This window comes from Dioscorea cayenensis, chromosome 21 (assembly GCF_009730915.1).
Source record: "Dioscorea cayenensis subsp. rotundata cultivar TDr96_F1 chromosome 21, TDr96_F1_v2_PseudoChromosome.rev07_lg8_w22 25.fasta, whole genome shotgun sequence".
NCBI lineage: Eukaryota > Viridiplantae > Streptophyta > Magnoliopsida > Dioscoreales > Dioscoreaceae > Dioscorea > Dioscorea cayenensis.
Window position 1 is genome coordinate 2,975,229 of NC_052491.1, and position 5,742 is coordinate 2,980,970.

A 5,742-nucleotide genomic window follows, 5' to 3' on the forward strand; every position below is an offset into this window, starting at 1 on the left:
TCTTTATTCCCTACTCTCTGTGGATACGATACGCACTCATCTGGGATTATTACTTCGACACCTGTGCACGTGCGGTGTACACACATACACGGATATGTCAAGTTTTTGGCACCGTTGCCAGGGAGTAGGCGTTTAGAGATACTTTGCACTTTGTTTTTCTTAGCTATTCTTTTATTCATTCTATTTCATATTTCCTTATTCTATCATCGTTCTGATTTTTTTTCCTTTCTTTTGGTTCAGCGCCAGGTTATGACCCGAGGGAACCCCTCCATACTGATTGAAGGAGATCCTGAGCTTGAACATACCCTTAGAATAAAAGGGAAAGAACCTGTGCAAGAACAATTCAATCTAGCTGAATTGGAAGTAGAAGAAAATTGAAAACATGGCAAAATAGAATGAGCAGCAGCGGACATTATCCGATTATACCAGACCTTCAGTATTGTGGACACAATCGAGCATTTTGCGTCCCCCGATTACAGCTCAGAACTTTGAGATGAACCCGGCATTCATCCATATATTGCAGCACTCTGCGCAGTTTAATGGTTTGGCCGATGAGGATCCAAATAGTCATATAGAGAACTTTCTCGAGGTGTGTGATATGCAAAATATAAATGTGGTAACTGATGATGCCATCAAGTTGAGGGCCTTCCCATTTTCATTGAAAAGGAGAGACAAGCAGTGGCTACACTCATTACCTAGAGCATCAATTACAACATGGGAGGAGATGGTAGAAGCTTTTCTTGGCCGTTATTTCCCTCCTTGAAAATCTGCAAAGCTTAGGAATGAGATCTCATCCTTTGTACAATTGGAATTGGAGTCTCTATTTGAGACATGGGAAAGGTTCAAGGAGCTCCTGAGAAAGTGCCTGCAATAAAGATTCTCGGAGTGGATGATTGTTCAGACCTTTTACAATGGTCTGAATTGAAGTACAAGACAACTCTTGGATGCGGCAGCAGGAGGTGCCTTAGGTAACAAGACCCCCGGTGAGGCCCGTTAATTAATTGAAGAAATGTGGTTAAACAGCTACCAATGGAATGCCAAGTAGAAGAAAAGGTGGCCGGTCTCCATGAGATAGATGCAGTGACTTCGTTGGCGGCTAAAGTGGAATCATTGAGTAAGAAGTTAGATGTTCTAACTTTGAACAGAGTAGCAGCTGTGATTATGCACTGGGTGTTGTGGAGGACATGCTCCCTCCAATTGCCCGATATCTATTGGTGATTCATCTTCGGTTGAGAACGTGGATTTTTTAGGTAATAGCATGAGGGCTCAAGGGAACCCATATAGCAACACTTATAATACGGGTTGGAAGAATCATTCCAATTTCTCATGGGCCACCGGGTTTCCAACAATAAGCCCCAAATGTGGAAAACAGGGTTTCAGGTTTGGAGACCCAAATAACCGATTTGGAAAAAGCCTTAACTAGGTTTGTGCAATAGTCAAATACAAGGTTTGAATCATTTGAGGCTACACTTGGCAACCATACCGCCTCCTTACATAATCTTGAAAATCAAGTGGGGCAGATTGTAGAAAGGCCACATGGAAGTTTGCCGAGCAATACCAAGACCAACCCTAGAGAGCATGTGAAGGCGATCACTTTGAGAAGTGGTCGTGAGGTCAGCCGTAGGCTTCTGAGTGAGAAGCTAAATGAACACGCACATGAGGTTATAGAGGTTGAAGTGGGAACAAGCAAAGAGAAGGAGGTGGCACCTCCACCTTTCACGCCAAGGATCCCTTATCCCTCTTGATTGAAGAATGCCCAAGGGGATGAATAGTACAAGATGTTCCTGAGTTTGTTTAAGCAACTCCACATCAATATTCCTTTTATTGAGGCATTGGCCCAAATGCCTAAGTATGCCAAATTCTTGAAGGACTTGTTGACCAGCAATATGAAGTTGGAGGAGAGTGGTTCAGTGATCGTAGATGAGTCTTGCTCGGCGGTACTGCAAAAGAACATGCCAAACAAGAAGAAAGACCCGGGAAGCTTCATTATTCCGTGTAATATCGGCAATTTATGTGAAGAAATGGTATTGGCGGATTCAGAGGCTAGCATTAACGTCATGCCATACACCTTTTTTCAAAATCTAGGCTTGGGCGAGCCTAGACCTACTCGGATGACTTTGCAACTAGCGGACCGAACGATGAGACATCCGAGAGGCATTATTTAGGACGTGCTTGTTAAGGTCGACAAGTACATTTTTCCGGTTGACTTCATAGTGCTAGACGACGATGAGGATGCGGATGTACTCTTGATACTTGGGAGGCCATTTTTGCGGACTTCCAAGGCATTGATTGACATGGACGGCGGAGAGCTAACTTTGAGAGTTGGAGATGACAAGCTCACATATCCTCTTGCTGAAACCATGTGGCATTCTCTTGATTTCGATGATACTTTTACTTTCTAGACGCTACTGATGAGATTGTTGATGAATACATGCAGGAGATGTTCAATCCAGATCCATACGAAGGCTTGTTCGACCAAGAGGAGGACAATGAAGAAATCATGATGCTTGGTTCGACGGAAGAAGTACCATCGTCCCTAGGGATCTTGGAGACGTGCATAAACTGAACAAACTCGGTGAATCATTTCAAGGTGGTCTCAAGCCTGACAATTCAACCTCTACCTTCAAGAGATTTTGCTCATCATTTTTCCAAGCCATGGTAAGAGGGTAACTTTCATCTATGAGCCCCCGTGAGGTAAGACAAGGTACGTCAAGCTAAGTGACGTTAAACAAGCCCTTCTTGGGAGGCAACCCAAGTGTTTACTGTTTTCTTAATTTGTCAGTTTAGTGTTTGCATGAATAAAGTGTTGGGTGTTGGTGTCTTGATTTTTATATACTTGTTCTGCGATTTTATTGTGGGTTTTCAAGTTCATCGTGTGTTTTCATGTGAATTTGGCAAAGTTTTGGTTGTTTGAGCTATTTCTCATATTTTTCACTGGTATAAATTGCATATTGGGATAGGCTCTGAGTGTGTAAGCATGTTCAGGAATTTTCTGCAGAGTCTGCAAAGTTTTCTAAGGATCTAGAGAAAACACACGGGCGTATGGAATTAACACATGCCCATGGTTTTGTATTGCTAGCTCATCCAGAGAAGGCACAGGGGCGTGGAGTCGGCCATGTGAATGACCATGCGATCCTCACATGCCCGTGGGTAATTTCTGCACGGGCGTGTGAAGTCCTACAGAGATTGGCAGACTTTCCGGAAAGCACACAGGCCCTGTGGGCGACCTTGTGAAAATCGGACGGGCGTGGGTAATTTCCATATACCTGTGCGAATCTCTGCAGAGGAGCTCTCCCATCCCGAGAAGACATAGGGGCATGCACTTTCCCCTGTGAGTTGGGCTTGTGAATGCCCACGCCCGTGTGGAATTTCCACACGGGCGTGCAAAACACTTAGCAAGTTTTCTCGGATGTCCAGAGTAGCCACAGGGGCGTGTGGCTACCCCTATTTGTCGGGCGCATGGGCGTAGGTATTTCTCACATGACTGTGTATTTGTGTTCAGAGACAGTGAGTGTTTTCTTGAGAGCACACAGGGGCGTGCACCTGCCCCTATGAGGCTTTCCTATGGGAGTACACGGCCGTGTGTAATTTCCACACGCCCGTGTGGATGCGCAGAATTCCAAGAGACGCGAGTTTTTCTTTAAAAATATTTGTGGATTCTCTTTTTCTTCATCTCCAATCACCCGAAAACCACTCTTGATCAACTTTTTAGCCCTTTACCATTGTTTTGGAGGATTTTTTTCCCACATTTCATGCCGATTTTCAGAATACTATCATTTATTTTATCGGTAACCCTTCTTATCCTCTTTTCTTCACAAATCCTGGTTTTTATTGGATTGAGAATCTTGAGTTGTGTGGAACCCTCTGCTGCATCCCTACCACCACCGGTGCTCTCAGTGGTGGTAGTGGCTAAAATGTAACCTCCAGGCCCATATCTGCGCACCACTCCCAATTTAGAGGAAATCTTGCTAAGGTTCAAACGCGAAGTCATAGGTCAGGTTTGAGATGCGGGAATGTTTGCCAATCTCCTCGTATTCAAGTTAGTATAGCTATTTGGAGGGGCACAAGGGCAGTCACATTCAAGCATTCCAACTTGTGCATATAAAATAAGATCTCCACCAACATGTCCGTTATTGAAGAAGCAAAGCGATCCACGATGTAAACGTGTGCCTGTTTGCGTTACCTCGATGAAAGCATGGATTCGGGAGTATTTTGGGACGGACTGTAGCAGGGTACTGTAGCAAGAATACTGTACCAGCACTGTTCACAGCCTGCCAAGAAAACAAGTAAACAGAGAATCCACATGGGTTCACGCTCATGTGAAAAATCCACAAGGGAACCCACACGGGTGTGTGGATTCTCAATTCCAGCTATTTAAAAGCCAATTTCAGCCAAATATCAGCATTCTTTTCTCCATCCTTTCCCCAACTTAAGAGATTGCAGCGGCTAGGGTTTTGAGAGGTATTGGCTAGGGCTTTGGAAAGGTTCTTTGGCTCTTACATCGGGCGCCGTTTGGAAGAAGGTTAGTGGGAGAGCTTTCGTCGGCACCGATCCGGTGAGGTGTATCCTAGGACAGACAAAGGGACTCTTGCGATGATTAGGCGACTCTCCACAAGACCATCGCCACGACTAATGACGGGGTTTTCTATGGATGCTTTGTTTTTACATTCAATTTCATTGATTATATCTGGCTCCATAGTAGAGTAAATGTGCTAAGGAATGACCTTCCGCTTTCCTCTCCGGTGTGATCTATCCTAACTCCACGTTCCAAGAGTTCTTTGTGACCATAGTAGAGTGAATGTACTAAGGAATGACCTTCCGCTGGGGCTTAGTTGCAAGTGTAACTGAGTGAAGTGTTGAAGTGATTTTAGCATCTAGGTCTTAATTGTGGCTAGAGATCTTTCACCTGGACCAAAGGGTTAAGTCTATACATAGGAATAGGGTTTATCATTTGAAATCCCTAGAGCTCATTGCAATTCTATATGAGTGCGAGGTGTTGAGATTGTTCGATTTCTCCTCCGAGACATGTATAGAGTAAGGCATGGTTGACCTTAGATTTGGGACTATACAATGAAGGATTTCCATGACTCACTATTGCATTAATTAGGAAGCATAATAGAGGTTTCTTGCACTTGAAATGATTGCCCTAGGCGGAACAATATCCGGGTACCCCATCTTTATCGAATGCCTTACTTTCTCCTTTACTTGTGCTCTCTTTCTTGATGTTTTTATTCTTGACAATTGAATCTTATCACACATATCACTATTTATCTTCCACATTAGTTAAGAAGCAATTTAAGTGTCTTTATTCCCTACTCTCTGTGGATAGATACCCACTCATCTAGGGATTATTACTTCGACACCCTTGCACTTGCGGTGTACACGCATATGCGGACGTGTCAGTGACACTAGGGTTGAGAGCTTATCTTAGTAATCTTTGTGAGTGAGTGAAACAGCATGAGGGTTTGACAAAGCAAGACTGGAGAGGGTCGAGAGGGTGAGTCGAGAGGTAGCGGAGCATCCACTTTCCTCTCCGGTGTGATTTATCCTACCTCCACGTTCCAAAAGTTCTTTGCGGTCACAATAGAGTGAAGGGTTAAGTGATGAACTCCGCTAGGGATTAGTTGCATGAGCAACAGAGTGAAGCGCTGAAGTGACTTTAACACCTAGGCCTTACTTGTGACTATGGGTCTTTCGCCTAGACCAAAGGGTTAGATCTACATATAGGAATAGGATTTATCA

General features: G+C 44.1%; 1 non-coding gene across 1 annotated transcript; it reads right to left on the reverse strand.

Moving 5' to 3' along the window:
• Positions 1–772: 772 nt before the first annotated feature.
• Positions 773–879, reverse strand: LOC120252645. Its single transcript, XR_005534102.1, has one exon. It is a non-coding gene; the product is annotated as a small nucleolar RNA R71 (small nucleolar RNA).
• Positions 880–5,742: the final 4,863 nt, after the last annotated feature.